Source organism: Gossypium raimondii, chromosome 9, assembly GCF_025698545.1.
Source record: "Gossypium raimondii isolate GPD5lz chromosome 9, ASM2569854v1, whole genome shotgun sequence".
NCBI lineage: Eukaryota > Viridiplantae > Streptophyta > Magnoliopsida > Malvales > Malvaceae > Gossypium > Gossypium raimondii.
Genome location: NC_068573.1, coordinates 15141437 through 15169012, shown reverse-complemented (window position 1 = coordinate 15169012; position 27576 = coordinate 15141437). Strand labels below are relative to the sequence as shown.

General features: G+C 40.5%; 38 non-coding genes and 39 pseudogenes across 38 annotated transcripts; all 77 read left to right on the top strand.

The window, feature by feature from the left end:
• The first annotated feature begins 115 nt into the window (after nt 1–115).
• On the top strand, nt 116–234 carry LOC128033392 (5S ribosomal RNA; annotated as a pseudogene).
• Nucleotides 235–417: 183 nt separating this feature from the next.
• Nucleotides 418–536, top strand: LOC128033162 (5S ribosomal RNA). Its single transcript, XR_008189496.1, has one exon. It is a non-coding gene; the product is annotated as a 5S ribosomal RNA (ribosomal RNA).
• Nucleotides 537–719: 183 nt separating this feature from the next.
• LOC128033148 (5S ribosomal RNA) lies at nt 720–838 on the top strand. The gene has a single exon (XR_008189483.1). It is a non-coding gene; the product is annotated as a 5S ribosomal RNA (ribosomal RNA).
• Nucleotides 839–1020: 182 nt separating this feature from the next.
• LOC128033312 (5S ribosomal RNA) lies at nt 1021–1139 on the top strand (annotated as a pseudogene).
• A 183-nt stretch (nt 1140–1322) lies between these two features.
• LOC128033241 (5S ribosomal RNA) lies at nt 1323–1441 on the top strand (annotated as a pseudogene).
• A 181-nt stretch (nt 1442–1622) lies between these two features.
• Nucleotides 1623–1738, top strand: LOC128033486 (5S ribosomal RNA; annotated as a pseudogene).
• Nucleotides 1739–1925: 187 nt separating this feature from the next.
• Nucleotides 1926–2044, top strand: LOC128033285 (5S ribosomal RNA; annotated as a pseudogene).
• A 183-nt stretch (nt 2045–2227) lies between these two features.
• On the top strand, nt 2228–2346 carry LOC128033244 (5S ribosomal RNA; annotated as a pseudogene).
• Nucleotides 2347–2530: 184 nt separating this feature from the next.
• LOC128033050 (5S ribosomal RNA) lies at nt 2531–2649 on the top strand. The gene has a single exon (XR_008189386.1). It is a non-coding gene; the product is annotated as a 5S ribosomal RNA (ribosomal RNA).
• Nucleotides 2650–2831: 182 nt separating this feature from the next.
• LOC128033189 (5S ribosomal RNA) lies at nt 2832–2950 on the top strand (annotated as a pseudogene).
• Nucleotides 2951–3133: 183 nt separating this feature from the next.
• On the top strand, nt 3134–3252 carry LOC128033413 (5S ribosomal RNA). Its single transcript, XR_008189541.1, has one exon. It is a non-coding gene; the product is annotated as a 5S ribosomal RNA (ribosomal RNA).
• A 183-nt stretch (nt 3253–3435) lies between these two features.
• LOC128033058 (5S ribosomal RNA) lies at nt 3436–3554 on the top strand. The gene has a single exon (XR_008189394.1). It is a non-coding gene; the product is annotated as a 5S ribosomal RNA (ribosomal RNA).
• Nucleotides 3555–3738: 184 nt separating this feature from the next.
• On the top strand, nt 3739–3857 carry LOC128033033 (5S ribosomal RNA). The gene has a single exon (XR_008189368.1). It is a non-coding gene; the product is annotated as a 5S ribosomal RNA (ribosomal RNA).
• Nucleotides 3858–4036: 179 nt separating this feature from the next.
• On the top strand, nt 4037–4155 carry LOC128033205 (5S ribosomal RNA; annotated as a pseudogene).
• A 159-nt stretch (nt 4156–4314) lies between these two features.
• On the top strand, nt 4315–4433 carry LOC128033074 (5S ribosomal RNA). The gene has a single exon (XR_008189409.1). It is a non-coding gene; the product is annotated as a 5S ribosomal RNA (ribosomal RNA).
• A 184-nt stretch (nt 4434–4617) lies between these two features.
• On the top strand, nt 4618–4736 carry LOC128033009 (5S ribosomal RNA). Its single transcript, XR_008189344.1, has one exon. It is a non-coding gene; the product is annotated as a 5S ribosomal RNA (ribosomal RNA).
• Nucleotides 4737–4921: 185 nt separating this feature from the next.
• Nucleotides 4922–5040, top strand: LOC128033094 (5S ribosomal RNA). Its single transcript, XR_008189430.1, has one exon. It is a non-coding gene; the product is annotated as a 5S ribosomal RNA (ribosomal RNA).
• Nucleotides 5041–5225: 185 nt separating this feature from the next.
• On the top strand, nt 5226–5344 carry LOC128033345 (5S ribosomal RNA; annotated as a pseudogene).
• A 185-nt stretch (nt 5345–5529) lies between these two features.
• Nucleotides 5530–5648, top strand: LOC128032829 (5S ribosomal RNA). Its single transcript, XR_008189170.1, has one exon. It is a non-coding gene; the product is annotated as a 5S ribosomal RNA (ribosomal RNA).
• Nucleotides 5649–5992: 344 nt separating this feature from the next.
• Nucleotides 5993–6114, top strand: LOC128033358 (5S ribosomal RNA; annotated as a pseudogene).
• A 185-nt stretch (nt 6115–6299) lies between these two features.
• Nucleotides 6300–6416, top strand: LOC128033378 (5S ribosomal RNA; annotated as a pseudogene).
• A 183-nt stretch (nt 6417–6599) lies between these two features.
• LOC128033459 (5S ribosomal RNA) lies at nt 6600–6718 on the top strand (annotated as a pseudogene).
• Nucleotides 6719–6897: 179 nt separating this feature from the next.
• LOC128033298 (5S ribosomal RNA) lies at nt 6898–7014 on the top strand (annotated as a pseudogene).
• Nucleotides 7015–8258: 1244 nt separating this feature from the next.
• On the top strand, nt 8259–8377 carry LOC128032826 (5S ribosomal RNA). The gene has a single exon (XR_008189167.1). It is a non-coding gene; the product is annotated as a 5S ribosomal RNA (ribosomal RNA).
• A 182-nt stretch (nt 8378–8559) lies between these two features.
• Nucleotides 8560–8678, top strand: LOC128033343 (5S ribosomal RNA; annotated as a pseudogene).
• Nucleotides 8679–8821: 143 nt separating this feature from the next.
• On the top strand, nt 8822–8944 carry LOC128033466 (5S ribosomal RNA; annotated as a pseudogene).
• Nucleotides 8945–9421: 477 nt separating this feature from the next.
• On the top strand, nt 9422–9540 carry LOC128033115 (5S ribosomal RNA). The gene has a single exon (XR_008189451.1). It is a non-coding gene; the product is annotated as a 5S ribosomal RNA (ribosomal RNA).
• Nucleotides 9541–9719: 179 nt separating this feature from the next.
• On the top strand, nt 9720–9838 carry LOC128033196 (5S ribosomal RNA; annotated as a pseudogene).
• Nucleotides 9839–10022: 184 nt separating this feature from the next.
• Nucleotides 10023–10141, top strand: LOC128033120 (5S ribosomal RNA). The gene has a single exon (XR_008189455.1). It is a non-coding gene; the product is annotated as a 5S ribosomal RNA (ribosomal RNA).
• A 181-nt stretch (nt 10142–10322) lies between these two features.
• Nucleotides 10323–10441, top strand: LOC128033144 (5S ribosomal RNA). Its single transcript, XR_008189479.1, has one exon. It is a non-coding gene; the product is annotated as a 5S ribosomal RNA (ribosomal RNA).
• Nucleotides 10442–10488: 47 nt separating this feature from the next.
• Nucleotides 10489–10610, top strand: LOC128033270 (5S ribosomal RNA; annotated as a pseudogene).
• Nucleotides 10611–10795: 185 nt separating this feature from the next.
• On the top strand, nt 10796–10914 carry LOC128033218 (5S ribosomal RNA; annotated as a pseudogene).
• A 271-nt stretch (nt 10915–11185) lies between these two features.
• LOC128033149 (5S ribosomal RNA) lies at nt 11186–11304 on the top strand. The gene has a single exon (XR_008189484.1). It is a non-coding gene; the product is annotated as a 5S ribosomal RNA (ribosomal RNA).
• A 181-nt stretch (nt 11305–11485) lies between these two features.
• On the top strand, nt 11486–11604 carry LOC128032997 (5S ribosomal RNA). Its single transcript, XR_008189333.1, has one exon. It is a non-coding gene; the product is annotated as a 5S ribosomal RNA (ribosomal RNA).
• Nucleotides 11605–11746: 142 nt separating this feature from the next.
• On the top strand, nt 11747–11865 carry LOC128032823 (5S ribosomal RNA). Its single transcript, XR_008189164.1, has one exon. It is a non-coding gene; the product is annotated as a 5S ribosomal RNA (ribosomal RNA).
• A 181-nt stretch (nt 11866–12046) lies between these two features.
• Nucleotides 12047–12165, top strand: LOC128033188 (5S ribosomal RNA; annotated as a pseudogene).
• A 178-nt stretch (nt 12166–12343) lies between these two features.
• LOC128033395 (5S ribosomal RNA) lies at nt 12344–12458 on the top strand (annotated as a pseudogene).
• A 487-nt stretch (nt 12459–12945) lies between these two features.
• LOC128032985 (5S ribosomal RNA) lies at nt 12946–13064 on the top strand. Its single transcript, XR_008189322.1, has one exon. It is a non-coding gene; the product is annotated as a 5S ribosomal RNA (ribosomal RNA).
• A 183-nt stretch (nt 13065–13247) lies between these two features.
• LOC128033423 (5S ribosomal RNA) lies at nt 13248–13366 on the top strand (annotated as a pseudogene).
• Nucleotides 13367–13551: 185 nt separating this feature from the next.
• LOC128033083 (5S ribosomal RNA) lies at nt 13552–13670 on the top strand. The gene has a single exon (XR_008189419.1). It is a non-coding gene; the product is annotated as a 5S ribosomal RNA (ribosomal RNA).
• A 180-nt stretch (nt 13671–13850) lies between these two features.
• LOC128032841 (5S ribosomal RNA) lies at nt 13851–13969 on the top strand. Its single transcript, XR_008189182.1, has one exon. It is a non-coding gene; the product is annotated as a 5S ribosomal RNA (ribosomal RNA).
• Nucleotides 13970–14150: 181 nt separating this feature from the next.
• On the top strand, nt 14151–14266 carry LOC128033477 (5S ribosomal RNA; annotated as a pseudogene).
• A 183-nt stretch (nt 14267–14449) lies between these two features.
• Nucleotides 14450–14568, top strand: LOC128033082 (5S ribosomal RNA). Its single transcript, XR_008189418.1, has one exon. It is a non-coding gene; the product is annotated as a 5S ribosomal RNA (ribosomal RNA).
• A 183-nt stretch (nt 14569–14751) lies between these two features.
• LOC128033264 (5S ribosomal RNA) lies at nt 14752–14870 on the top strand (annotated as a pseudogene).
• Nucleotides 14871–15053: 183 nt separating this feature from the next.
• LOC128033147 (5S ribosomal RNA) lies at nt 15054–15172 on the top strand. The gene has a single exon (XR_008189482.1). It is a non-coding gene; the product is annotated as a 5S ribosomal RNA (ribosomal RNA).
• A 183-nt stretch (nt 15173–15355) lies between these two features.
• Nucleotides 15356–15474, top strand: LOC128033342 (5S ribosomal RNA; annotated as a pseudogene).
• A 182-nt stretch (nt 15475–15656) lies between these two features.
• Nucleotides 15657–15775, top strand: LOC128033097 (5S ribosomal RNA). Its single transcript, XR_008189432.1, has one exon. It is a non-coding gene; the product is annotated as a 5S ribosomal RNA (ribosomal RNA).
• Nucleotides 15776–16256: 481 nt separating this feature from the next.
• On the top strand, nt 16257–16374 carry LOC128033399 (5S ribosomal RNA; annotated as a pseudogene).
• Nucleotides 16375–16557: 183 nt separating this feature from the next.
• On the top strand, nt 16558–16676 carry LOC128033300 (5S ribosomal RNA; annotated as a pseudogene).
• A 180-nt stretch (nt 16677–16856) lies between these two features.
• LOC128033380 (5S ribosomal RNA) lies at nt 16857–16970 on the top strand (annotated as a pseudogene).
• Nucleotides 16971–17454: 484 nt separating this feature from the next.
• On the top strand, nt 17455–17573 carry LOC128033220 (5S ribosomal RNA; annotated as a pseudogene).
• Nucleotides 17574–18050: 477 nt separating this feature from the next.
• Nucleotides 18051–18169, top strand: LOC128033059 (5S ribosomal RNA). Its single transcript, XR_008189395.1, has one exon. It is a non-coding gene; the product is annotated as a 5S ribosomal RNA (ribosomal RNA).
• Nucleotides 18170–18352: 183 nt separating this feature from the next.
• Nucleotides 18353–18468, top strand: LOC128033076 (5S ribosomal RNA). Its single transcript, XR_008189411.1, has one exon. It is a non-coding gene; the product is annotated as a 5S ribosomal RNA (ribosomal RNA).
• A 183-nt stretch (nt 18469–18651) lies between these two features.
• Nucleotides 18652–18770, top strand: LOC128033309 (5S ribosomal RNA; annotated as a pseudogene).
• A 182-nt stretch (nt 18771–18952) lies between these two features.
• Nucleotides 18953–19070, top strand: LOC128033478 (5S ribosomal RNA; annotated as a pseudogene).
• A 441-nt stretch (nt 19071–19511) lies between these two features.
• On the top strand, nt 19512–19630 carry LOC128033098 (5S ribosomal RNA). Its single transcript, XR_008189433.1, has one exon. It is a non-coding gene; the product is annotated as a 5S ribosomal RNA (ribosomal RNA).
• A 181-nt stretch (nt 19631–19811) lies between these two features.
• Nucleotides 19812–19930, top strand: LOC128033284 (5S ribosomal RNA; annotated as a pseudogene).
• A 738-nt stretch (nt 19931–20668) lies between these two features.
• On the top strand, nt 20669–20787 carry LOC128033102 (5S ribosomal RNA). Its single transcript, XR_008189438.1, has one exon. It is a non-coding gene; the product is annotated as a 5S ribosomal RNA (ribosomal RNA).
• A 782-nt stretch (nt 20788–21569) lies between these two features.
• LOC128033215 (5S ribosomal RNA) lies at nt 21570–21688 on the top strand (annotated as a pseudogene).
• Nucleotides 21689–21871: 183 nt separating this feature from the next.
• Nucleotides 21872–21990, top strand: LOC128033077 (5S ribosomal RNA). The gene has a single exon (XR_008189412.1). It is a non-coding gene; the product is annotated as a 5S ribosomal RNA (ribosomal RNA).
• A 489-nt stretch (nt 21991–22479) lies between these two features.
• On the top strand, nt 22480–22598 carry LOC128033142 (5S ribosomal RNA). Its single transcript, XR_008189477.1, has one exon. It is a non-coding gene; the product is annotated as a 5S ribosomal RNA (ribosomal RNA).
• Nucleotides 22599–22780: 182 nt separating this feature from the next.
• Nucleotides 22781–22899, top strand: LOC128033254 (5S ribosomal RNA). The gene has a single exon (XR_008189512.1). It is a non-coding gene; the product is annotated as a 5S ribosomal RNA (ribosomal RNA).
• A 183-nt stretch (nt 22900–23082) lies between these two features.
• On the top strand, nt 23083–23201 carry LOC128033056 (5S ribosomal RNA). The gene has a single exon (XR_008189391.1). It is a non-coding gene; the product is annotated as a 5S ribosomal RNA (ribosomal RNA).
• Nucleotides 23202–23384: 183 nt separating this feature from the next.
• Nucleotides 23385–23503, top strand: LOC128033185 (5S ribosomal RNA; annotated as a pseudogene).
• Nucleotides 23504–23687: 184 nt separating this feature from the next.
• Nucleotides 23688–23806, top strand: LOC128033450 (5S ribosomal RNA). The gene has a single exon (XR_008189547.1). It is a non-coding gene; the product is annotated as a 5S ribosomal RNA (ribosomal RNA).
• A 183-nt stretch (nt 23807–23989) lies between these two features.
• LOC128032831 (5S ribosomal RNA) lies at nt 23990–24108 on the top strand. The gene has a single exon (XR_008189172.1). It is a non-coding gene; the product is annotated as a 5S ribosomal RNA (ribosomal RNA).
• A 181-nt stretch (nt 24109–24289) lies between these two features.
• Nucleotides 24290–24408, top strand: LOC128033165 (5S ribosomal RNA; annotated as a pseudogene).
• Nucleotides 24409–24589: 181 nt separating this feature from the next.
• Nucleotides 24590–24708, top strand: LOC128033108 (5S ribosomal RNA). Its single transcript, XR_008189443.1, has one exon. It is a non-coding gene; the product is annotated as a 5S ribosomal RNA (ribosomal RNA).
• Nucleotides 24709–24888: 180 nt separating this feature from the next.
• Nucleotides 24889–25009, top strand: LOC128033393 (5S ribosomal RNA; annotated as a pseudogene).
• A 184-nt stretch (nt 25010–25193) lies between these two features.
• Nucleotides 25194–25312, top strand: LOC128033182 (5S ribosomal RNA; annotated as a pseudogene).
• Nucleotides 25313–25495: 183 nt separating this feature from the next.
• LOC128033434 (5S ribosomal RNA) lies at nt 25496–25615 on the top strand (annotated as a pseudogene).
• Nucleotides 25616–25798: 183 nt separating this feature from the next.
• On the top strand, nt 25799–25917 carry LOC128033464 (5S ribosomal RNA; annotated as a pseudogene).
• Nucleotides 25918–26100: 183 nt separating this feature from the next.
• LOC128033060 (5S ribosomal RNA) lies at nt 26101–26219 on the top strand. Its single transcript, XR_008189396.1, has one exon. It is a non-coding gene; the product is annotated as a 5S ribosomal RNA (ribosomal RNA).
• A 184-nt stretch (nt 26220–26403) lies between these two features.
• On the top strand, nt 26404–26522 carry LOC128033089 (5S ribosomal RNA). Its single transcript, XR_008189425.1, has one exon. It is a non-coding gene; the product is annotated as a 5S ribosomal RNA (ribosomal RNA).
• Nucleotides 26523–26704: 182 nt separating this feature from the next.
• LOC128033086 (5S ribosomal RNA) lies at nt 26705–26823 on the top strand. The gene has a single exon (XR_008189421.1). It is a non-coding gene; the product is annotated as a 5S ribosomal RNA (ribosomal RNA).
• Nucleotides 26824–27006: 183 nt separating this feature from the next.
• Nucleotides 27007–27125, top strand: LOC128033111 (5S ribosomal RNA). Its single transcript, XR_008189447.1, has one exon. It is a non-coding gene; the product is annotated as a 5S ribosomal RNA (ribosomal RNA).
• A 183-nt stretch (nt 27126–27308) lies between these two features.
• LOC128033297 (5S ribosomal RNA) lies at nt 27309–27425 on the top strand (annotated as a pseudogene).
• Nucleotides 27426–27576: the final 151 nt, after the last annotated feature.

Genomic DNA, 27576 nt, shown 5'->3' with positions numbered 1-27576 from the left:
TGCGTTGTCCGAAATAAATAATTAGAAACAATATTTGGTCAAATTTGCATTCAAATTCGAGGCGCAAGTGCGATAAGGGGTAGCCTTTATGTGAATAGATTGCGCAAGAGTTGACAGGTGCGATCATACCAGCACTAATGCACCGGATCCCATTCAAACGCCGCTGTTAAGCATCCTTGGGCGAGAGGATTACTAGGGTGGGTGACATCCCGGGAAGTCCTCGTGTTGCACCCATCCCATTTTATTTCATATAATATTTTTTTAGTTGCATTTTCTCCACGTGGTGTAACTCATTCGTTATTTGCGTTTTGTGAAATAAATAATTTGAAACGATATTTGGTCGAATTTGCTTTCAAATTCGAGGCGCAAGTGTGATAAGGGGCAGCCTTTATATGAATGGATTGCGCAAGAGTTGACGAGTGCGATCATACCAGCACTAATGCACCGGATCCTATCAACACGCCGTAGTTAAACGTTCTTGGGCGAGAGTAGTACTAGGATGGGTGACCTCCTGGGAAGTCCTCGTGTTGCACCCATCCCATTTTATTTCATATAATATTTTTTTAGTTGCATTTTCTCCACGTGGTGTAACTCATTCGTTATTTGCGTTTTGCGAAATAAATAATTTGAAACGATATTTGGTCGAATTTGCTTTCAAATTCGAGGCGCAAGTGTGATAAGGGGCAGCCTTTATATGAATGGATTGCGCAATAGTTGACGAGTGCGATCATACCAGCACTAATGCACCGGATCCTATCAACACGCCGTAGTTAAACGTTCTTGGGCGAGAGTAGTACTAGGATGGGTGACCTCCTGGGAAGTCCTCGTGTTGCACCCCTCCCATTTTATTTCATATAATATTTTTTTGTTGCATTTTCTCCACGTGGTCTAACACATTCTTTATTTACGTTTTGCAAAATAAATAAATTGAAACGATATTTGGTCGAATTTGCCTTCAAATTCGAGGCGCAAGTGTGATAAGGGGCAGCCTTTATATGAATGGATTGCGCAAGAGTTGACGAGTGCGATCAAACCTGCACTAATGCACCGGATCCTATCAAAACGCCGTAGTTAAACGTGCTTGGGCGAGAGTACTACGAGGATGGGTGACCTCCTAGGAAGTCCTCGTGTTGCAACCATCCCATTTTAGTTCATATACTATTTTTTTAGTTGCATTTTCTCGACCTGGTGTAACTCATTCGTTATTTGCGTTTTGCGAAATAAATAATTTGAAACGATATTTGGTTGAATTTGCATTCAAGTTCGAGGCGCAAGTGTGATAAGGGACAGCCTTTATATGAATGGATTGCGTAAGAGTTGACGAGTGCGATCATACCAGCACTAATGCACCAGATCCTATCCAAACGCCGTAGTTAAACGTGCTTGGGCTAGAGTAGTACGAGGATGGGTGACCTCCTAGGAAGTCCTCGTGTTGCACCCATCCCATTTTATTTCATATAATATTTTTTTTAGTTGCATTTTCTCCACATGGTGTAACTCATTCGTTATTTGCGTTTTGCAAAATAAATACATTGAAACAATATTTGGTCAAATTTGCCTTCAAATTCGAGGCGCAAGTGCGATAAGGGGCAGCCTTTATATGAATAGATTGCAAAAAGTTGACAAAAGCTCATACCAAAGACTAATGCACCGGATCCTATCAAAACGCCGTAGTTAAGCGTGCTTGGGCGAGAGTAGTACTAGGATGGGTGACCTCCTGGGAAGTCCTCGTGTTGCACCCATCCCATTTTATTTCATATAATATTTTTTTAGTTGCATTTTCTCCACGTGGTGTAACTCATTCGTTATTTGCGTTGTGCGAAATAAATAATTTGAAAAGATATTTGGTCTAATTTGCATTCAAATTCGAGGCGCAAGTGCGATAAGGGGCAGCCTTTATGTGAATTGATTGCGCAAGAGTTGACTGGTGCGATCATACCAGCACTAATGCACCGGATCTCGTTCAAACGCCGCAGTTAAGCGTGCTTGGACGAGAGGATTACTAGGGTGGGTGACATCCCGGGAAGTCCTCGTGTTGCACCCATCCCATTTTATTTCATATAATATTTTTTTAGTTGCATTTTCTCCACGTGGTGTAACTCATTCGTTATTTGCGTTGTGCGAAATAAATAATTTGAAACGATATTTGGTCTAATTTGCATTCAAATTCGAGGCGCAAGTGCGATAAGGGGCAGCCTTTATGTGAATTGATTGCGCAAGAGTTGATTGGTGCGATCATACCAGTACTAATGCACCGGATCCCGTTCAAACGCCGCAGTTAAGCGTGCTTGGGCGAGAGGATTACTAGGGTGGGTGACATCCCGGGAAGTCCTCGTGTTGCACCCATCCCATTTTATTTCGTATCATGTTTTTTTTTAGTTTCATTTTCTCCACGTGGTGTAACTCATTCGTTATTTGCGTTTTGCGAAATAAAAATTTGAAACGATATTTGGTCGAATTTACATTCAAATTCGAGGCGCAAGTGCGATAAGGGGCAGCCTTTATATGAATAGATTGCGCAAGAGTTGACGAGTGCGATCATACCAGCACTAATGCACCGGATCCTATCAAAACACCGTAGTTAAACGTGCTTGGGCGAGAGTAGTACTAGGATGGGTGACCTCCTGGGAAGTCCTCGTGTTGCACCCCTCCCATTTTATTTCATATAATATTTTTTAGTTGCATTTTCTCTACGTGGTGTAACTCATTCGTTATTTACGTTTTGTAAAATAATTAAATTGAAACGATATTTGGTCGAATTTGCCTTCAAATTCGAGGCGCAAGTGCGATAAGAGGGAGCCTTTATATGATTAGATTGCGCAAAAATTGACGGGTGCTCTCATAACTGCACTAATGCACCTGATCCCATCAGAACTCCGCAGTTAAGCGTGCTTAGGCGAGAGTAATACTGGGATGGGTGACCTCCTGGGAAGTCCTCATGTTGCACCCCTCCCATTTTATTTTATATAATATTTTTTTTAGTTGCATTTTCTCCACGTGGTGTAACTCATTCGTTATTTGCGTTTTGCAAAATAAATAAATTGAAACGATATTTGGTTGAATTTTCCTTCAAATTCGAGGTGCAAGTGCGATAAGGGCAGGCTATATATGAATAGATTGCGCAAGAGTTGACGAGTGCGCTCATACCAGCACTAATGCACCGGATCCCATCAGAACTCCGCAGTTAAGCGTGCTTGGGCGTGAGTAGTACTAGGATGGGTGACCTCCTGGGAAGTCCTCGTGTTTCACCCCTCCCATTTTATTTCAAATAATAGTTTTTTAGTTGCATTTTCTCCACGTGGTGTAACTCATTCGTTATTTGCGTTGTGCGAAATAAATAATTAGAAACGATATTTGGTCGAATTTGCATTCAAATTCGAGGCGCAAGTGCGATAAGGGGCAGCCTTTATGTCAATAGATTGCGCAAGAGTTGACGGGTGTGATCATACCAGCACTAATGCACCGGATCCCATTAGAACTCCGTAGTTAAGCGTGCTTGGGCGAGAGTAGTACTAGGATGGGTGACCTCTTGGGAAGTCCTCGTGTTGCAACCCTCCCATTTTATTTCATATAATATTTTTTTTGGTTGCATTTTCTCCACGTGGTGCAACTCATTCGTTATTTGCGTTTTGCAAAATAAATAATTTCAAACAATATTTGGTCGAATTTGTAGTCAAATTCGTGGTACAAGTGCGATAAGGGGAAGCCTTTATATGAATAGATTGCGCAAGAGTTGACGGGTGCGATCATACTAACACTAATGCACCGGATCCCATCAGAACTCCACAGGTAAGCGTGCTTGGGCGAGAGTAGTACTAGGATGGGCGACCTCCTAGGAAGTCCTCGTGTTGCACCCCTCCCATTTTATTTCATATAATTTTTTTAGTTTCATTTTCTTCCCGTTGTGTAACTCATTCGTTATTTGCGTTTTGCGAAATAAATAATTTGTAACGATATTTTGTCGAATTTGCATTCAAATTGAGTAGTAAAATCTTGATAAGGGCGACCTTTATATGAATAGATTGCATATGTTGGCGGATGCGATCATACCAGCTCTAATGCACTGGATCTCATCAAAACGCCGCAGTTAAGCGCGCTTAGGCGAGAGTAATACTAGGATGGGTAACCTCCTGGGAAGTCCTCGTGTTGCACCCCTCCCATTTTATTTCAGATAATTTTTTTTAGTTGCATTTTCTTCACGTGGTGTAACTCATTTGTTATTTGCGTTTTGCGAAATAAATAATTTCCTTCAAATTCGAGGCGCAATTGCGACAAGGGGACACCTTTATATGAATAGATTGCACAAGAGTTGACGGGTGCGATTTTACTAGCACTAATGCATCGGATACCATCGAAACTCCGCAGTTAAGCGTGCTTGGGCGAGAGTAGTACTAGGATGGGTGACCTCTTGGGAAGTCCTCGTGTTGCACCCCTCATATTTTATTTCATATAATATTTTTTTTAGTTGCATTTTCTCCATGTGGTGTAACTCATTTCTTATTTGCGTTATGCGAAATAAATAATTTGGAACGATATTTGGTCGAATTTGCATTCAAATTCGAGGCACAAGTGCGATAAGGGGCAGCCTCTATAGGAACAGATTGCGCAAGAGTTGATAGGTGCGATCATACCAGCACTAATGCACCGGATCCCATTAAAACTCCGTAGTTAAACGTGCTTGGGCGAGAGTAGTACTAGGATGGGTGAACTCCTGGGAAGTCCTCGTGTTGCACCCCTCCCACTTTATTTCATATAATGTTTTTTGTTAGTTGCATTTTCTCCACGTGGTGTAACTCATTCGTTATTTGCGTTTTGCGAAATAAATAATTTGAAACGATATTTGGTCGAATTTGCATTAAAATTCGAGGCGCAAGTGCGATAAGGGGCAGCCTTTATATGAATAGATTGCGCAAGAGTTGACGGGTGCGATCATACTAACACTAATGCACCGGATCCCATCAGAACCGCGTAGGTAAGCGTGCTTGGGCGAGAGTAGTACTAGGATGGGTGACCTCCTGGGAAGTCCTCGTGTTGCACCCCTCCCATTTTATTTCATATAATGTTTTTTGTTAGTTGCATTTTCTCCACGAGGTGTAACTCATTCGTTATTTGCATTTTACAAAATAAAAAAATTGAAACGATATTTGGATGAATTTGCCTTAAAATTCGAGGCGCAAGTGCGATAAGGGGCAGCCTCTATATGAATAGATTGCGCAAGAGTTGACGGGTGCGATCATACCAGCACTAATGCACCAGATCCTATCAAAACGCCGTAGCGAAGCATGCTTGGGTGACAATAGTACTAGGATGGGTGACCTCCTGGGAAGTCCTCGTGTTGCACCGCTCCCACTTTATTTCATATAATGTTTTTTGTTAGTTGCATTTTCTCCCCGTGGTGTAACTCATTCGTTATTTACGTTTTGCGAAATAAATAATTTCAAAAGATATTTGGTCGAATTTGCATTAAAATTCGAGGTGCAAGTGCGATAAGGGGAACCCTTTATCTGAACAGATTGCGCAAGAGTTGACGGGTGCGATCATACTAGCACTAATGCCCCGGATCCCATCAGAACTCCGCAGGTAAGCGTGCTTGGGTGAGAGTAGTACTATGATGGGTGACCTCCTGGGAAGTCCTCGTGTTGCACCCCTCCCATTTTATTTCATATAATTTTTTTAGTTGCATTTTCTTCCCGTGGTGTAACTCATTCGTTATTTATGCTTTGTAAATAAATAATTTGTAACGATATTTTGTCGAATTTGCATTCAAATTCGAGGCTAAAGTGCGATAAGGGCAGCCTTTATATGAATAGATTGCAATAGTTGATTTGCAGATCATACCAAATTTAATGCTACTGGATCCTATCAAAACGCGCCATGCTTAAGCGCGCTTGGGCGAGAGTAATACTAGGATGGGTGACCTCCTGGGTAGTCCTCGTGTTGCACCCGTCCCATTTTATTTCAGATAATTTTTTTTAGTTGCATTTTCTTCACGTGGTGTAACTCATATACTAGCACTAACGCATCGGATACCATCAAAACTCCGCAGTTAAGCGTGCTTGGGCGAGAGTAATACTAGGATGGGTGACCTCCTTGGAAGTTATCGTGTTGCACCCCTCCTATTTTATTTCATATAATATTTTCTATTAGTCGCAATTTCTCCAGGTGGTGTAACTCATTCGTTATTTGCGTTATGCGAAATAAATAATTTGAAACGATATTTGGTCGAATTTGCATTCAAATTCGAGGCGCAACTGCGATAAGAGGTAGCCTTTATATGAATAGATTGCGCAAGATTTGACAGGTGCGATTATACTAGCACTAATGCACGGATCCCATCGAAACTCCGCATGATAAGCGTGCTTGGGCGAGAGTAGTACTAGGATGGGTGACCTCTGGAAGTCCTCGTGTTGCACCCTCCCATTTTATTTCATATAATATTTTTTTAGTTGCATTTTCTCCACGTGGTGTAACTCATTCGTTATTTGCGTTTTGCAAAATAAATAATTTGAACGATATTTGGTCTAATTTGCATTCAAATTCGAGGCGCCAAGTCGCGATAAGGGCAGCCTTTATATGAATAGATTGCATAAAGAGTTGATAGGTGCGATCATACCAAAGACTAATGCACCGGATCCTATCAAACTCCGTAGTTTAAGCGTGCTTGGGCGAGATAGTACTAGGATGGGTGACCTCTTTGGAAGTCCTCGTGTTGCACCCTCCCATTTTATTTCATATAATGTTTTTTAGTTGCATTTTCTCCACGTGGTGTAACTCATTCGTTATTTATGTTTTGTTGAAATAAATAATTTGAAACGATATTTGGTCGAATTTGCATTAAAATTGAGGCAAAAGTGCGATAAGGGCGACCTTTATATGAATAGATTGCGCAAGAGTTGGCGGTGCGATCATACTAACACTAATGCACCGGATCCCATCGAACTCCGTGAGTAAGCGTGCTTGGCGAGAGTAGTACTAGGATGGGTGACCTCTTGGGAAGTCCTCGTGTTGCACCCCTCCCATTTTATTTCATATAATGTTTTTTGTTAGTTGCATTTTCTCCACGTGGTGTAACTCATTCGTTATTCGCATTTTGCGAAATAAATAATTTGAAACGATATTTGGTCGAATTTGCATTCAAATTCGAGGCGCAAGTGCGATAAGGGGCAGCCTTTATATGAATAGATTGCGCAAAAGTTGACGGGTGCGATCATACCAGCACTAATGCACCGGATCCTATCAAACTCGCCGTGATAAGCATGCTTGGGTGACAATAGTACTAGGATGGGTGACCTCACAGGAAGTCCTCGTGTTGCACCTCCCATTTTATTTCATATAATGTTTTTTTAGTTGCATTTTCTCCCCGTGGTGTAACTCATTCGTTATTTACGTTTTGCGAAATAAATAATTTCAAAAGATATTTGGTCGAATTTGCATTAAAATTCGAGGTGCAAGTGCGATAAGGGAACCCTTTATATGAATAGATTATGCAAGAGTTGATGGATGCGATCATACTAGCACTAATGCCGGATCCCATCGAACTCCATGAGTGGCGTGCTTGGGTGAGAGTAGTACTAGGATGGGTGACCTCTGGGAAGTCCTCGTGTTGCACCCTCCCATTTTATTTCATATAATTTTTTAGTTGCATTTTCTTCCGTGGTGTAACTCATTCGTTATTTGCGTTTTGCAAAATAAATAATTTGAAACGATATTTTGTCGAATTTGCATTCAAATTCGAGGCGCAAAATCTTGATAAGGGCGACCTTTATATGAATAGATTAGCAATAGTTGGCGGGTGCGATCATACCAAAGATCTAATGCACCGGATCCTATCAAAACGCCATGATTAGCGCGCGCTTGGCGAGAGTAATACTAGGATGGGTGACCTCTTGGGAAGTCCTCGTGTTGCACCGTCCCATTTTATTTCATATAATTTTTTTAGTTGCATTTTCTTCACGTGGTGTAACTCATATACTAGCACTAACGCGCGGATACCATCAAAACTCCATTTTAAGCGTGCTTGGCGAGAGTAATACTAGGATGGGTGACCTCCTTGGAAGTTATCGTGTTGCACCCTCCTATTTTATTTCATATAATATTTTCTATTAGTCGCAATTTCTCCAGGTGGTGTAACTCATTCGTTATTTGCGTTATGCGAAATAAATAATTTGAAACGATATTTGGTCGAATTTGCATTCAAATTCGAGGCGCAACTGCGATAAGAGGTAGCCTTTATATGAATAGATTGCGCAAGATTTGACGGGTGCGATTATACCAGCACTAATGCACCGAATCCCGTCAGAACTCCGCAGCTAAGCGTGTTTGGGCGAGAGTAGTACTAGGATGGGTGACCTCCTGGGAAATCCTCGTGTTGCACCCCTCCCATTTTATTTCATAAAATATTTTTTTAGTTGCATTTTCTCCACGTGGTGTAACTTATTCGTTTTTTGCGTTTTGCAAAATTAATAATTTGAAACGATATTCGGTCGAATTTCATTTAAATTCGAGGCGCAAGTGCGATAAGGGTCAGCCTTTATATAAATAGATTGCGCAAAAGTTGACGGGTGCGATCATACCAGCACAAATGCACCGGATCTCTTTGGAACTCCACAATTTAGCGTGCTTGGGCGAGATTAGTACTAGGATGGGTGACCTCTTTGGAAGTCGTAATGTTGCACCCTTCCCATTTTATTTCTTATAAAGTTTTTTTAGTTGCATTTTCTCCACGTGGTGTAACAAATTCGTTATTTGCGTTTTGTGAAATAAATAATTTGAAACGTTATTTGTTAGAATTTGCATTCAAATGCGAGGCAAAAGTGCGATAAGGGGCGGCCTTTATATAAATAGATTGCACACCAGATTCCATCAGAACTCTGCAGTTAAGCGTGCTTGGGCGAGAGTAGTACTAAGATGGGTGACCTCTTGGGAAGTCCACGTGTTGCACCGCTCCTATTTTATTTCATATAAAGTTTTTTTTTGTTGCAATTTCTCCACGTGGTGTAACTAATTCATTATTTGCGTTTTGCGAAATAAATAATTTGAAAAGTTATTTGGTCGAATTTGCATTCAAATTCGAGGCGCAATGGCGGTAAGGGGCAGCCTTTATATAAATAGATTGCGCAAGAGTTGACGGGTGCGATCATAACAGCATTAATGCACCGGATCTCATCGAACTCATTTTAGCGTCCATGGCGAGTAGTACTAGGATGGGTGACCTCCAGGAAGTCCTCGTGTTGCACCCCTCCCAATTTATTTCATATAATTTTATTTAGTTGCATTTTCTTCACAACGTGTAACTCATTCGTTATTTGCGTTTTGCATAATAAATAATTTGAATCGATATTTGGTCGAATTTGCATTTAAATTCGAGGCGCAAGTGCGATAAGAGGCAGCCTTTATATGAATAGATTGCGCAAGAGTTGATCGGTGCGATCATACCAGCACTAATGCGCTGGATCCCATCAGAACTCCTAAGTTAAGCGTGCTTGGGAGAGAGTAGTCCTAGGATAGGTGACCTCCTGGGAAGTCCTCGTGTTGCGCCCCTCCCATTTTATTTCATATAATGCTTTTTTTTAGTTGCATTTTCTCCATGTGGTGTAACTCATTCCTTATTTGTGTTATGCGAAATAACTAATTTGGAACGATATTTGGTGAATTTGCATTCAAATTCGGCGCAAAGCGATAAGGGCGACCTTTATATGAGCAGTTACGCAAGAGTTGGCGAATGCGATCATACTAGCACTAATGCACCGGATCCCATTAAAACTCCGCAGTTAAACGTTCTTGGGCGAGAGTAGTACTAGGATCGGTGACCTCTTGGGAAGTCCTCGTCTTGCACCCCTCCCATTTTATTTCATAAAATATTTTTTTTAGTTGCATTTTCTCTACGTGGTGTAACTCATTCGTTATTTACGTTTTGCGAAATAAATAATTTGAACCAATATTTGGTCGAATTTGCATTCAAATTCGAGGTGCAAGTGCGATAAGGGGCAGCCTTTATATGAATAGATTGCGCAAGTGTTGACGGGTGCGATCATACTAGCACTAATGCACCGGATCCCATCAGAACTGCGCAGGTAAGCGTGCTTGGGCGAGAGTAGTATTACGTTGGATGACCTCCTGCGAAGTCCTCGTGTTGCACCCCTCCCATTTTATTTCATAAAATTTTTCTAGTTCCATTTTCCTCCCGTGGTGTGACTCATTCGTTACTTGCGTTTTGGGAAGTAAATAATTTGAAACGGTAGTTGGTCGAATTTGCGTTAAAATTCGAGGCGCAAGTGCGATAAGGGGCAGCCTTTATATGAATAGATTGCGCAAGAGTTGACGGGTGCGATCATACCAACTCTAATGCACCGGATCCCATCAAAACGCCGCAGTTAAGCGCGCTTGGGTGAGAGTAATACTAGGATGGGTGACCTCCTGGGAAGTCCTCGTGTTGCACCCCTCCCATTTTATTTCAGATAATTTTTTTTTAGTTGCATTTTCTTCACGTGGTGTAACTCATATACTAGCACTAATGCATCGGATACCATCAAAACTCCGCAGTTAAGCGTTCTTGGGCGAGAGTAGTACTAGGATGGGTGACCTCCTTGGAAGTCCTCGTGTTGCACCCCTCCCATTTTATTTCATATAATATTTTTTATTAGTTGCATTTTCTCCACATGGTGTAACTCGTTCGTTCTTTGCGTTATGCGAAATAAATAATTTGAAATGATATTTGGTCGAATTTGCATTCAAATTCGAGGCGCAACTGCGATAAGAGGTAGCCTTTATATGAATAGATTGCGAAAGATTTGACGGGTGTGATCATACCAGCACTAATGCACCGAATCCCATCAGAACTCCGTAGGTAAGCGTGTTTGGGCGAGAGTAGTACTAGGATGGGTGACCTCCTGAGAAGTCCTCATGTTACTGGATCCCCTCAGAACTCCGCGGTTAAGCGTGCTTGGGCGAGAGTAGCACTAGGATGGGTGACCTCCTGGGAAGTCCTCGTGTTGTACCCCTCCCACATTATTTCATACAATGTTTTTTGTTAGTTGCATTTTCTCCACGTGGTGTAACTCATTCGTTATTTGCGTTTCGAAAATTTAATAATTTGAAACGATATTTGGTCGAATTTGCATTAAAATTCAAGGCGCAAGTGCGATAAGGGTCAGCCTTTATATAAATAGATTGCGCAAAAGTTGACGGGTGCGATCATACCAGCACAAATGCACCGGATCTCATTTGAACTCCGCAATTTAGCGTGCTTGGGCGAGATTAGTACTACGATGGGTGACCTCTTTTGAAGTCCTCATGTTGCACCCCTCCCATTTTATTTCTTATAAAGTTTTTTTAGTTGCATTTTGTCCACGTGGTGTAACTATTTCGTTATTTACGTTTTGAAATAAATAATTTGAAAGCGTTATTTGGTAGAATTTGCATTCAAATTGAGGCAAAAGTGCGATAAAGGGCGACCTTTGTATAAATAGATTGCACAAGAGTTGACGGGTGCGATCATACTAGTACTAATACACCGGATTCCATCAGAACTCCGCAGTTAAGCGTGCTTGGGCGAGTGTAGTACTACGATGGGTGACCTCCTAGGAAGTCCACGTGTTGCACCGCTCCCATTTTATTTCATATAAAGTTTTTTTAGTTGCAATTTCTCCACGTGGTGTAACTAATTCCTTATTTGCGTTTTGCGAAATAACTAATTTGAAAAGTTATTTTGTCGAATTTAAATTCAATAGATTGCACAAGAGTTGATCGGTGCGATCATACCAGCACTAATGCACTGGATCCCATCAGAACTCCTCAGTTAAGCGTGCTTGGGCGAGAGTTGTACTAGAATGGGTGACCTCTTGGGAAGTCCTCGTGTTGCACCTCTCCCATTTTATTTCATATAATTTTTTTAATTGCATTTTCTTCCCGTGGTGTAACTCATTCGTTATTGGCATTTTGCAAAATAAATAATTTGAAATGATATTTGGTCGAATTTGCATTCAAATTCGAGGCGCAAATGCGATAAGGGGCAACATTTATATGAATAGCTTGCACAAGAGTTGACGGGTGCGATCATAATTGCACTAATGCATTGGATCCCATCAGAACTCCGCAGTTCAGCGTGCTTCAGCGAGAGTAGTACTAGGTTGGGTAACCTCCTGGGAAATCCTCGTGTAGCACCCCTCCCATTTTATTTCATATAATATTTTTTAGTTGCATTTTCCCCACGTGGTGTAACTCAATCGTTATTTGAGTTATGTGAAATAAATACTATGAAACGATATTTGGTCGAATTTGCATTCAAATTCGAGGCGAATCGCGATAAGGCGACCTTTATATGAATAGATTGTGCAAGAGTTGGCGGTGCGATCATACCGGCACTAATGCACGAATCAATCGAACTCCGCATTAAGCGTGTTTGGGCGAGAGTAGTACTAGGATGGGTGACCTCCTGAGAAGTCCTCGTGTTGCACCCCTCCCATTTTATTTCATATAATATTTTTTTAGTTGCGTTTTCTCCACGTGGTGTAACTCATTCGTTATTTGCGCTTTGAAAATTTAATAATTTGAAACGATATTTGGTCGAATTTGCATTAAAATTCAAGGCGCAAGTGCGATAAGGGTCAGCCTTTATATAAATAGATTGCGTAAAAGTTGATTTGCAAGCGATCATACCGGCACAAATGCACCGGATCGATTAGAACTCCATAATTTAAGCGTGCTTAGGCGAGATTAGTACTACGATGGGTGACCTCTTTTGAAGTCCTCATGTTGCACCCCTCCCATTTTATTTCTTATAAAGTTTTTTTAGTTGCATTTTCTCCACGTGGTGTAACTATTTCGTTATTTACGTTTTGCGAAATAAATAATTTGAAACGTTGTTTGGTAGAATTTGCATTCAAATTCGAGGCAAAAGTGCGATAAGGGGCGGCCTTTGTATAAATAGATTGCACAAGAGTTGACGGGTGCGATCATACTAGTACTAATACACCGGATTCCATCAGAACTCCGCAGTTAAGCGTGCTTGGGCGAGTGTAGTACTACGATGGGTGACCTCCTAGGAAGTCCACGTGTTGCACCGCTCCCATTTTATTTCATATAAAGTTTTTTTAGTTGCAATTTCTCCACGTGGTGTAACTAATTCCTTATTTGCGTTTTGCGAAATAACTAATTTGAAAAGTTATTTTGTCGAATTTAAATTCAAATTCGAGGCACAAGGGCGATAAGGGGCAGCCTTTATATAAATAGATTGCACAAGGGTTGACGGGTGCAATCATACCAGCACTAATGCACCGGATCCTATTGAAACTTCGTAGTTAGGCATGCTTGGGAGAGAGTAGAACTAGGATGGGTGACCTCTTGGCAAGTCCTCGTGTTGCACCCCTCCTATTTTATTTCATATAATGTTTTTTTTTAGTTGCATTTTCTCCACATGGTGTAACTCATTCCTTATTTGCGTTTTGCGAAATAAATAATTTGAAAAGTTATTTGGTCGAATTTGCATTCAAATTCGAGGCGCAAGGGCGATAAGGGGCAGCCTTTATATAAATAGATTGCGCAAGAGTTGGCGGGTGCGATCATAACAGCATTAATGCACCAGATCTCATCTGAACTCCGCTGTTAAGCGTCCATGGGCGAGAGTAGTACTAGGATGGGTGACCTCCTGGGAAGTCCTCGTGTTGCACCCCTCCCAATTTATTTCATATAATTTTTTTAGTTGCATTTTCTTCACAACGTGTAACTCATTCGTTATTTGCGTTTTCCGAAATAAATAATTTGAATCGATATTTGGTTGAATTTGCATTAAATTCGAGGCACAAGTGCGATAAGAAGCAGCCTTTATATGAATAGATTGCGCAAGAGTTGATCGGTGCGATCATACCAGAACTAATGCACTGGATCCCATCAGAACTCCTCAGTTAAGCGTGCTTGGGCGAGAGTTGTACTAGGATGGGTGACCTCTTGGGAAGTCCTCGTGTTGCACCTCTTCCATTTTATTTCATATAATTTTTTTAATTGCATTTTCTTCCCGTGGTGTAACTCATTCGTTATTTGCATTTTGCGAAATAAATAATTTGCAATGATATTTGGTCGAATTTGCATTCAAATTCGAGGCGCAAATGCGATAAGGGGCAACATTTATATGAATAGCTTGCACAAGAGTTGACGGGTGTGATCATAATTGCACTAATGCATCGGATCCCATCAGAACTCCATGATTCGGCGTGCTTGGCGAGTAGTACTAGGTTGGGTGACCTCCTGGGAAGTCCTCGTGTTGCACCCCTCCCATTTTATTTCATATAATATTTTTTTAGTTGCATTTTCCCCACGTGGTGTAACTCATTCGTTATTTGCGTTATGCGAAATAAATAATATGAAACGATATTTGGTCGAATTTGCATTCAAATTCGAGCCGCAACTGCAATAAGAGGTAGCCTTTATATGAATAGATTGTTCAAGAGTTGACGGGTGTGATCATACCAGCACTAATGCACTGAATCCCATCAGAAATCCGCAGTTAAGCCTGTTTGGGCGAGAGTAGTACTAGGATGGGTGACCTCCTGAGAAGTCCTCGTGTTGCACCCCTCCAAGTTTATTTCATATAATATTTTTTTAGTTGTGTTTTCTCCACGTGGTGTAACTCATTCGTTATTTGCGTTTTGAAAATTTAATAATTTGAAACGATATTTGGTCAAATTTGCATTAAAATTCAAGGCGCAAGTGGGATAAGGGTCAGCCTTTATATAAATAGATTGCGCAAAAGTTGACAGGTGCGATCATACCAGCACAAATGCACCGGATCTAATTAGAACTCCGTAATTTAGCGTGCTTGGGCGAGATTAGTACTACGATGGGTGACCTCTTTTGAATTCCTCATGTTGCACCCCTCCCATTTTATTTCTTATAAAGTTTTTTTAGTTGCATTTTCTCCACGTGGTGTAACTATTTTGTTATTTACGTTTTGCGAAATAAATAATTTGAAACGTTATTTGGTAGAATTTGCATTCAAATTCGAGGCAAAAGTGCGATAAGGGGCGGGCTTTATACAAATAGATTGCACAAGAGTTGACGGGTGCGATCCTACTAGTACTAATACACCGGATTCCATCGGAACTCCGCATTTAAGCGTGCTTGGGCGAGTGTAGTACTACGATGGGTGACCTCCTAGGAAGTCCACGTGTTGCACCATCCCATTTTATTTCATATAAAGTTTTTTTTAGTTGCAATTTCTCCTCGTGGTGTAACTAATTCCTTATTTGCATTTTGCGAAATAAATAATTTGAAAAGTTATTTGGTCGAATTTAAATTCAAATTCGAGGCGCAAGGGCGATAAGGGGCAGTATTTATATAAATAGATTGCGCAAGAGTTGACGGGTGCGATCGTAACAGCATTACTGCACCAGATCTCATCAGAACTCCACTGTTAAGCGTCCATGGGCGACAGTAGTACTAGGATGGGTGACCTCCTGGGAAGTCCTCGTGTTGCAACCCTCCCAATTTATTTCATATAATTTTTTTTAGTTGCATTTTCTTCACAACGTGTAACTCATTCGTTATTTGCGTTTTGCGAAATAAATAATTTGAATCGATATTTGGTCTAATTTGCATTAAAATTTGAGGCACAAGTGCGATAAGAGGCAGCATTTATATGAATAGATTGCGCAAGAGTTGATCGGTGCGATCATACCAGCACTAATGCAGTGGATCCCATCAGAACTCCTCAGTTAAGCGTGCTTGGGCGAGAGTTGTACTAGGATGGGTGGCCTCTTGGGATGTCCTCGTGTTGCACCCCTCCCATTTTATTTCATATAATTTTTTTAATTACATTTTCTTCACGTGGTGTAACTCTTTCGTTATTTTCATTTTGCGAAATAAATAATTTGCAATGATATTTGGTTGAATTTGCATTCAAATTCGAGGCGCAAATGCGATAAGGGGCAACATTTATATGAATAGCTTGCACAAGAGTTGACGGGTGTGATCATAATTGCACTAATGCATCGGATCCCATCGAACTCCATGATTCAAATAAGTGCTTGGAGAGTAGTACTAGGTTGGGTGACCTCACAGGAAGTCCTCGTGTTGGACCCTCCCATTTTATTTCATATAATATTTTTTTAGTTGCATTTTCCCCACGTGGTGTAACTCATTCGTTATTTGCGTTATGCAAACTAAATACTATGAAACGATATTTGGTCGAATTTGCATTCAAATTCGAGGCGCAACTGCGATAAGAGGTAGCCTTTATATGAATAGATTGTGCAAGAGTTGACGGGTGCGATCATACCAAAGACTAATGCACGAATCCAATCAAAACTCATGATTAAGCGTGTTTGGGCGAGAGTAGTACTAGGATGGGTGACCTCCTGAGAAGTCCTCGTGTTGCACCCCTCCCATTTTATTTCATATAATATTTTTTTAGTTGCGTTTTCTCCACGTGGTGTAACTCATTCGTTATTTGCGTTTTGAAAATTTAGTAATTTGAAACGATATTTGGTCGAATTTGCATTAAAATTCAAGGTGCAAGTGCGATAAGGGTCAGCCTTTATATAAATAGATTGCGCAAAAGTTGACGGGTGCGATCATACCAGCACAAATGCACCGGATTTGATTAGAACTCCGCAATTTAGCGTGCTTGGGCGAGATTAGTACTACGATGGGTGACCTATTTTGAAGTCCTCATGTTGCACCCCTCCCATTTTATTTCTTATAAAGTTTTTTTAGTTGCATTTTCTCCACGTGGTGTAACTATTTCGTTATTTACGTTTTGCGAAATAAATAATTTGAAACGTTATTTGGTAGAATTTGCATTCAAATTGAGGCAAAAGGGCGATAAAGGCGGCCTTTATATAAATAGATTGCACAAGAGTTGACGGTGCGATCATACTAGTACTAATACACGGATTCCATCGAACTCCGATTAAGCGTGCTTGGCGAGTGTAGTACTACGATGGGTGACCTCCTAGGAAGTCCACGTGTTGCACCGCTCCCATTTGATTTCATATAAAGTTTTTTTTAGTTGCAATTTCTCCACGTGGTGTAACTAATTCCTTATTTTGCGTTTTGCGAAATAAATAATTTGAAAAGTTATTTGGTCGAATTTAAATTCAAATTCGAGGCGCAAGGGCGATAAGGGGCAGCCTTTATATAAATAGATTGCGCAAGAGTTGACGGGTGCGATCGTATGACATTCTTGCACTGCATCTCATCGAACTCCTTTATTAGCGTCCATGGGCGAGAGTAGTATTAGGATGGGTCACCTCTTTGGAAGTCCTAATGTTGCACCCTTCCCATTTTATTTCTTATAAAGTTTTTTTAGTTGCATTTTCTCTACGTGGTGTAACAAATTCGTTATTTGCATTTTGTGAAATAAATAATTTGAAACGTTATTTGTTAGAATTTGCATTCAAATTCGAGGCAAAAGTCCGATAAGGGGCGGCCTTTATATAAATAAATTGCACACGAGTTGACGGGTGCGATCATACTAGTACTAAAACACCAGATTCCATCAGAACTTTGTAGTTAACCATGCTTGGGCAAGAGTAATACTAAGATGGGTGACCTCTTGGGAAGTCCACGTGTTGCACGTCTCCCATTTTATTTCATATAAAGTTTTTTTTAGTTGCAATTTCTCCACGTGGTGAAACTAATTCGTTATTTGCGTTTTGCGAAATAACTAATTTGAAAAGTTATTTGGTCGAATTTAAATTCAAATTCGAGATGCAAGGGCGATAAGGGGCAGCCTTTATATAAATAGATTGCGCAAGAGTTGGCGGGTGCGATCATATGACATTAATGCACCGGATCTCATCGAACTCATTTTAGCGTCCATGGCGAGTAGTACTAGGATGGGTGACCTCCTGGGAAGTCCTCGTGTTGCACCCCTCCCAATTTATTTCATATAATTTTTTTTAGTTGCATTTTCATCACAACGTGTAACTCATTCGTTATTTGTGTTTTGCGAAATAAATAATTTTAAATGATATTTGGTCGAATTTGCATTCAAATTCGAGGCGCAAATGCAATAAGGGGTAACATTTATACGAATAGCTTGCACAAGAGTTGACGGGTGCGATCATACTTGCACTAATGCATCGGATCCCATCAGAACTCCGCAGTTCAGCGTGCTTGGGCTAGAGTAGTACTAGGATGGGTGACCTCCTGGGAAGTCCTCGTGTTACACCCCTCCCATTTTATTTCATATAATATTTTTTTAGTTGCACTTTCCCCACGTGGTGTAACTCATTCGTTATTTGCGTTATGCGAAATAAATAATATGAAACGATATTTGGTCGAATTTGCATTCAAATTCGAGGTGCAACTGCGATAAGAGCTAGCCTTTATATGAATAGATTGTGCAAGAGTTGACGGGTGCGATCATACCAGCACTAATGCACCGAATCTCATCAGAACTCCGCAGTTAAGCGTGTTTGGGCGAGAGTAGTAGGATGGGTGACCTCCTGAGAAGTCCTCGTGTTGCACCCCTCCCAGTTTATTTCATATAATATTTTTTTAGTTGCGTTTTCTCCACGTGGCGTAACTCATTCGTTATTTGCGTTTTCAAAATTTAATAATTTGAAACGATATTTGGTCGAATTTGCATTAAAATTCAAGGCGCAAGTGCGATAAGGGTTAGCCTTTATATAAATAGATTGCGCAAAAGTTGACGGGTGCGATCATACCAGCACAAATACACCGAATCTAATTAGAACTCCGCAATTTAGCGTGCTTGGGCGAGATTAGTACTACGATGGGTGACCTCTTTTGAAGTCCTCATGTTGCACCCCTCCCATTTTATTTCTTATAAAGTTTTTTTAGTTGCATTTTCTCCACGTGGTGTAACTATTTCATTATTTACGTTTTGCGAAATAAAAATTTGAAACGTTATTTGGTAGAATTTGCAGTCAAATTCGAGGCAAAAGTGCGATAAGGGGCGGCCTTTATATAAATAGATTGCACAAGAGTTGACGGGTGCGATCGTACTAGTACTAATACACCGGATTCCATCAGAACTCCGTAGTTAAGCGTGCTTGGGCTAGTGTAGTACTACGATGGGTGACCTCCGCAGTTTTTTTTAGTTGCAATTTCTCCACGTGGTGTAAATAATTCCTTATTTGTGTTTTGCGAAATAAATAATTTGAAAAGTTATTTGGTCGAATTTAATTTCAAATTCGAGGCGTAAGGGCGATAAGGGGCAGCCTTTATATAAATAGATTGCGCAAGAGTTGGCCAGATGCGATCGTAATGACATCTTGCACTGGATCTCATCGAACTCATTATTAGCGTCCATGGGGGAGAGTAGTACTAGGATGGGTGACCTCCTGGGAAGTCCTCCTGTTGCACCCCTCCCAATTTATTTCATATAATTTTTTTTAGTTGCATTTTCTTCACAACGTGTAACTCATTCGTTATTTGCGTTTTGCGAAATAAATAATTTGAATCGATATTTGGTTGAATTTGCATTCAAATTCGAGGTACAAGTGCGATAAGAGGCAGCCTTTATATCAATAGATTGCGCAAGAGTTGATCGGTGCGATCATACCAGCACTAATGCACTGGATCCCATCAGAACTACTCAGCTAAGCGTGCTTGGGCGAGAGTTGTACTAGGATGGGTGACCTCTTGGGATGTCCTCGTGTTGCACCCCTCCCATTTTATTTCATATAATTTTTTTAATTGCATTTTCTTCCCGTGGTGTAACTCATTCGTTATTTGCATTTTGCTAAATAAATAATTTCAAATGATATTTGGTCGAATTTGCATTCAAATTCGAGGCGCAAATGCGATAAGGGTTAGCCTTTATATAAATAGATTGCGCAAAAGTTGACGGGTGCGATCATACCAGCACAAATACACCGGATCTAATTAGAACTCCGCAATTTAGCGTGCTTGGGCGAGATTAGTACTACGATGGGTGACCTCTTTTAAAGTCCTCATGTTGCACCCCTCCCATTTTATTTCTTATAAAGTTTTTTTAGTTGCATTTTCTCCACGTGGTGTAACTATTTCATTATTTACGTTTTGCAAAATAAAAATTTGAAACGTTATTTGGTAGAATTTGCAGTCAAATTCGAGGCAAAAGTGCGATAAGGGGCGGCCTTTATATAAATAGATTGCACAAGAGTTGAGGGGTGCGATCGTACTAGTACTAATACACCGGATTCCATCAGAACTCCGCAGTCAAGCGTGCTTGGGCTACTGTAGTACTACGATGGGTGACCTCCGCAGTTTTTTTTAGTTGCAATTTCTCCACGTGGTGTAAATAATTCCTTATTTGCGTTTTGCGAAATAAATAATTTGAAAAGTTATTTGGTCGAATTTAAATTCAAATTCGAGGCGCAAGGGCGATAAGGGGCAGCCTTTATATAAATAGATTGCGCAAGAGTTGACGGGTGCGATCGTAATATCATTCTTGCACTGATCTCATCGAACTTCATTATTAGCGTCCATGGCGAGTAGTACTAGGATGGGTGACCTCCTGGGAAGTCCTTGTGTTGCACCCCTCCCAATTTATTTCATATAATTTTTTTTAGTTGCATTTTCTTCACAACGTGTAACTCATTCGTTATTTGCGTTTTGCGAAATAAATAATTTGAATCGATATTTGGTTGAATTTGCATTCAAATTCGAGGTACAAGTGCGATAAGAGGCAGCCTTTATATCAATAGATTGCGCAAGAGTTGATCGGTGCGATCATACCAGCACTAATGCACTGGATCCCATCAGAACTACTCAGTTAAGCGTGCTTGGGCGAGAGTTGTACTACGATGGGTGACCTCTTGGGATGTCCTCGTGTTGCACCCCTCCCATTTTATTTCATATAATTTTTTTAATTGCATTTTCTTCCCGTGGTGTAACTCATTCGTTATTTGCATTTTGCTAAATAAATAATTTCAAATGATATTTGGTTGAATTTGCATTCAAATTCGAGGCGCAAATGCGATAAGGGGCAACATTTATATGAATAGCTTGCACAAGAGTTGACGGGTGCGATCATAATTGCACTAATGCATCGGATCCCATCGAACTCCATGATTCGGCGTGCTTGACGAGAGTAGTACTAGGTTGGGTGACCTCCAGGAAGTCCTCGTGTTGCACCCTCCCATTTTATTTCATATAATATTTTTTAGTTGCATTTTCCCCGTGGTGTAACTCATTCGTTATTTGCGTTATGCGAAATAAATAATATGAACGATATTTGGTCGAATTTGCATTCAAATTCGAGGCGAATCGCGATCGAGGCGACCTTTATATGAATAGATTGTGCAAGAGTTGACGGTGCGATCATACCAGCACTAATGCACCGAATCAATCGAACTCCGCATTAAGCGTGTTTGGCGAGAGTAGTACTAGGATGGGTGACCTCCTGAGAAGTCGTCGTGTTGCACCCCTCCCATTTAATTTCATATAATATTTTTTAGTTGTATTTTCTCCACGTGGTGTAACTTAGCGTTATTTGCGTTTTGAAAATTTAATAATTTGAAACGATATTTGGTCGAATTTGCATTAAAATTCAAGGCGCAAGTGCGATAAGGGTCAGCAATTTAGAACTCATTAGAACTCCGCAATTTAGCGCAAAAGTTGATGGGTACGATCATACCAGCACAAATGCACCGGATCTCATTAGAACTCCGTAATTTAGCGTGCTTGGGCGAGATTAGTACTACGATGGGTGACCTCTTTTGAAGTCCTCATGTTGCACCCCTCCCATTTTATTTCTTATAAAGTTTTTTTAGTTGCATTTTGTCCACGTGGTGTAACTATTTCGTTATTTACGTTTTGCGAAATAAATAATTTGAAACGTTATTTGGTAGAATTTGCATTCAAATTCGAGGCAAAAGTGCGATAAGGGGCGGCCTTTATATAAATAGATTGCACAAGAGTTGACGGGTGCGATCATACTAGAACTAATACACCGGATTCCATCAGAACTCCGCAGTTAAGCGTGCTTGGGCGAGTGTAGTACTACGATGGGTGACCTCCTAGGAAGTCCACGTGCTGCACCGCTCCCATTTTATTTCATATAAAGTTTTTTTTAGTTGCAATTTCTCCACGTGGTGTAACTAATTCCTTATTTGCGTTTTGCGAAATAAATAATTTGAAAAGTTATTTGGTCGAATTTAAATTCAAATTCGAGGCGCAAGGCTTATAAGGGCGACCTTTATATAAATAGATTGCGCAAGAGTTGATTTCAAAGTGATCATACCAAAGACTAATGCACCGGATCCTATTAAAACTTCGCAGTTAAGCATGCTTGGGCGAGAGTAGAACTAGGATGGGTTACCTCTTAGGAAGTCCTCGTGTTGCACCCCTCCCAATTTATTTCAGATAATATTTTTTTTAGTTTCATTTTCTTCACGTAGTGTAACTCATTTGTTATTTGCGTTTTGCGAAATAAATAATTTGAAACGATATTTGGCCGAATTTGCATTCAAATTCGAGGCACAATTGCGATAAGGGGCAACCTTTATATGAATAGATTGCACAAGAGTTGACGGATGCGATTATACTAGCACTAATGCATCGGATACCATCAAAAGTCTGCAGTTAAGCGTGCTTGGGCGAGAGTAGTACTAGGATGGGTGACCTCCTGGGAAGTCCTCGTGTTGCACCCCTCCTATTTTATTTCATATATTTTTTTTTAGTTGCATTTTCTCCACATGGTGTAACTCATTCCTTATTTGCGTTATGCGAAATAAATAATTTGGAACGATATTTGGTCGAATTTGCATTCAAATTCGAGGCGCAAGTGCGATAAGGGGCAAACTTTAAATGAATAGATTGCGCAAGAGTTGACGGGTGCGATCATACCAGCACTAATTCACCAGATCTCATTCGAACTCTGCAGTTAAGCGTGCTTGGGCGAGAGTAGTACTAGGATGGGTCACCTCTTGGGAAGTCCTCGTGTTGCACCCCTCCCATTTTATTTCATATAATATTTTTTTTGTTGCATTTTTTCCACGTGGTGTAACTCATTCGTTATTTGCGTTTTGCGAAATAAATAATTTGAAACGATATTTTATTGAATTTGCATTCAAATTCGAGGCGCAATTGCGATAATGGGCAACCTTTATATGAATAGATTGCACAAGAGTTGACGGGTGCGATTATACTAGCACTAATGCATCGGATACCATCAAAACTCCGCAGTTAAGTGTGCTTTGGCGAGAGTAGTACTAGGATGGGTGACCTCCTGGGAAATCCTCGTGTTGCACCCCTCCTATTTTATTTCATATAATGTTTTTTTTGTTGCATTTTCTCCACGTGGTGTAATTCATTCCTTATTTGCGTTATGCGAAATAAATAATTTGAAACGATATTTGGTCGAATTTGAATTCAAATTCGAGGCGCAAGTGCGATAAGGGGCAACCTTTATATGAACAGATTGCGCAAGAGTTGACGAGTGCGATTATACCAGCACTAATGCACCGGATCCCATTAAAACTTCGTAGTTAAACGTGATTGGGCGAGAGTAGTACTAGGATGGGTGACCTCTTGGACAGTCCTCGTGTTGCACCCCTCCCATTTTATTTCATATAATATTTCTTTTAGTTGCATTTTCTCCACTTGGTGTAACTCATTCGTTATTTGCGTTTTGCGAAATAAATAATTTGAAACAATATTTGGTCGAATTTGCATTCAAATTCGAGGCGCAAGTGCGATAAGGGGAAGCCTTTAAATGAATAGATTGCGCAAGAGTTGACGGGTGCGATCATACCAGCACTAATTCACCAGATCTCATTCGAACTCCGCAGTTAAGCGTGCTTGGGCGAGAGTAGTACTAGGATGGGTCACCTCTTGGGAAGTCCTCGTGTTGCACCCCTCCCATTTTATTTCATATAATATTTTTTTTGTTGCATTTTTTCCACGTGGTGTAACTCATTCGTTATTTGCGTTTTGCGAAATAATTAACTTAAACCAATATTTGGTCGAATTTGCATTCAAATTCGAGGTGCAAGTGCGATAAGGGGCAGCCTTTATATGAATAGATTGCGCAAGAGTTGACGGGTGCGATCATACTAGCACTAATCCACTGGATCCCATCAGAACTCCGCAGGTAAGCGTGCTTGGGCGAGAGTAGTACTAGGATGGGTGACCTCCTTGGATGTCCTCGTGTTGCACCCCTCTTATTTTATTTCATATAATTTTTTTAGTTGCATTTTCTTCCCGTGGTGCAACTCATTCGTTATTTGCATTTTGCGAAATAAATAATTTGAAATGATATTTGGTCGAATTTGCGTTAAAATTCGAGTTGCAAGTGCGATAAGGGGCAGCCTTTATATGAATAGATTGCGCAAGGGTTGACGGGTGTGATCATACCAGCTCTAATGCACCGGATCCCATCAAAACGCCGCAGTTAAGCGCGCTTGGGCAAGAGTAATACTAGGATGGGCGACCTCTTGGGAAGTCCTCGTGTTGCACACCTCCCATTTTATTTCAGATAATTTTTTTTGTTGCATTTTCTTCACGTTGTGTAACTCATTTGTTATTTGCGTTTTGCGAAATAAATAATTTGAAACGATATTTTATTGAATTTGCATTCAAATTCGAGGCGCAATTGCGATAATGGGCAACCTTTATATGAATAGATTGCACAAGAGTTGACGGGTGCGATTATACTATCACTAATGCATCGGATACCATCAAAACTCCGCAGTTAAGTGTGCTTGGGCGAGATTAGTACTAGGATGGGTGACCTCCTGGGAAATCCTCGTGTTGCACCCCTCCTATTTTATTTCATATAATGTTTTTTTTTGTTGCATTTTCTCCACGTGGTGTAATTCATTCCTTATTTGCGTTATGCGAAATAAATAATTTGAACGATATTTGGTGAATTTGAATTCAAATTGAGCGCAAATGCGATAAGGGCAACCTTTATATGAGCAGATTATGCAAGAGTTGATTAAGTGCGATTATACCAAAGCACTAATGCACCAGATCCCATTAAAACTTCGCAGTTAAACGTGATTGGGCGAGAGTAGTACTAGGATGGGTGACCTCTTGGACAGTCCTCGTGTTGCACCCCTCCCATTTTATTTCATATAATATTTTTTTTAGTTGCATTTTCTCCACTTGGTGTAACTCATTCGTTATTTGCGTTTTGCGAAATAAATAATTTGAAACAATATTTGGTCGAATTTGCATTCAAATTCGAGGTGCAAGTGCGATAAGGGGCAGCCTTTATATGAATAGATTGCGCAAGAGTTGACGGGTACGATCATACAACCACTAATGCATCGGATCCCATCAGAACTACGCAGTTAAGCGTGCTTGGGCGAGAGTTGTACTAGGATGGGTGACCTCCTGGGAAGTCCTTGTGTTGCACCCCTCGCATTTTATTTCATATAATATTTTTTTTGTTGCATTTTCTTCACCTGGTGTAACTCATTCGTTATTTGCGTTTTGCTTAATAAATAATTTGAAACGATATTTGTTCGAATTTCCATTCAAATTCAAGGCGCAATTGCGATAAGGGGCAACATTTATATGAATAGATTCCACAAGAGTTGACGGGTGCGATCATACTAACATTTATATGAATAGATTCCATCAGAACTCCGGAATTAAGCGTGCATGGGCGAGAGTAGTACTAGGATGGGTGATCTCCTGGGAAGTCCTCGTGTTACAAACCTCCCATTTTATTTCATATAATGTTTTTTTTAGTTGCATTTTCTTCACGTGGTGTAACTCATTCGTTATTTGCGTTTTGCGAAATTAATAATCTGAAACGATATTTGGCGAATTTGCATTAAAATTCGAGGCGCAAGTGCGATAAGGGCCAGCCTTTATATAAATAGATTACGCAAAAGTTGACAGGTGCGATCATACCAAAACAAATGCACCGGATCTCATTAGAACTCCGCAATTTAGCGTGCTTTTGTGAGATTAGTACTAGTATGGGTCACCTCTTTGGAAGTCCTCATGTTGCACCCCGCCCATTTTATTTCTCATAAAGTTTTTTTAGTTGCATTTTCTCCACGTGGTGTAGCTAATTCGTTATTTGCGATTTCTGAAATAAATAATTTGAAACGTTATTTGGTAGAATTTGAATTAAAATTCGAGGCAAAAGTGCGATAAGGGGCGGTCTTTATATAAATAGATTGCAGAAGAGTTGACGGGTGCGATCATACTAGTGCTAATACACAGGATTCCATCAGAACTCCTCAGTTAAGCGAGCTTAGGCGAGAGTAGTACTAGGATGGGTGACCTCTTCGGAAGTCCACGTGTTGCACCGCTCCCATTTTATTTCAAATAAAGTTTCTTTTTGTTGCAATTTCTCCACGTGTTGTAACTAATTCGTTATATGCGTTTTGCGAAATAAATAATTTGAAAAGTTATTTGGTCGAATTTGCATTCAAATTCGAGGCGGAAGGGCGATAAGGGGCAGCCTTTATATAAATAGATTGCGCAAGAGTAAACGGGTTCGATCATACTAGCATTAATGCACCGGATCTCATTAGAACTCCGCTGTTAAGCGTGCATGGGCGAGAGTAGTACTAGGATAGGTGACCTCCTGGGAAGTCCTCGTGTTGCACCCCTCCCATTTTATTTCATAATATTTTTTTTAGTTGCATTTTCTTCACGTGGTGTAGCTCATTCGTTATTTGCGTTTTCCGAAATAAATAATTTGAAAAGATATTTGGTCGAATTTGCATTGAAATTCGAGGCGCAAGTGCTATAAGAGGCAGCCTATATATGAACAGATTGCGCAAGAGTTGACGGGTGCGATCATACCAGCACTGATGCACCGAATCCCATCAGAACTCCACAGTTAAGCGTGCTCACGCGAGAGTTGTACTAGGATGGGTGACCTCCTGGGAAGTCCTCGTGTTGCACCCCTCCCGTTTTATTTCATATAATATTTTTTTGGTTGCATTATCTCCACCTAATGTAACTCATTTGTTATTTGCGTTTTCCAAAATAAATAATTTGAAACGATATTTGGTCGAATTTGCATTCAAATTCGAGGCGCAAGTGCGATAAGGGGCAGCCTTTATATGAATAGATTGCGCATGAGTTGACGGGTACGATCATACAATCACTGATGCACCGGATCCCATCAGAACTCCACAGTCAAGCGTGCTTGGGCGAGAGTTGTACTAGGATGGGTGACCTCCTGGGAAGTCCTCGTGTTGCACCCCTCCCATTTTAGTTCATATAATATTTTTTTAGTTGCATTATCTCCACTTGGTGTAACTCATTCGTTATTTGCGTTTTCCAAAATAATTAATTTGAAACGATATTTGGTCGAATTTTCATTCAAATTCGAGGCGCAAGTGCGATAAGGGGCAGCCTTTATATGAATAGATTGCGCATAAGTTGACGGATGCGATCATACCAGCACTAATGCACCGGATCGCACCAGAACTCTAAGGAAAGCGTGCTTGGCGAGAGTAGTACTAGGATGGGTGACCTCCTGGGAAGTCCTCGTGTTGCACCCCTCCCATTTTATTTAATATAATTTTTTTTAATTGCATTTTCTACACATGGTGTAACTCATTCGTTATTTGCGTTTTGCGAAATTAATAATCTGAAACGATATTTGGCGAATTTGCATTAAAATTCGAGGCGCAAGTGCGATAAGGGCCAGCC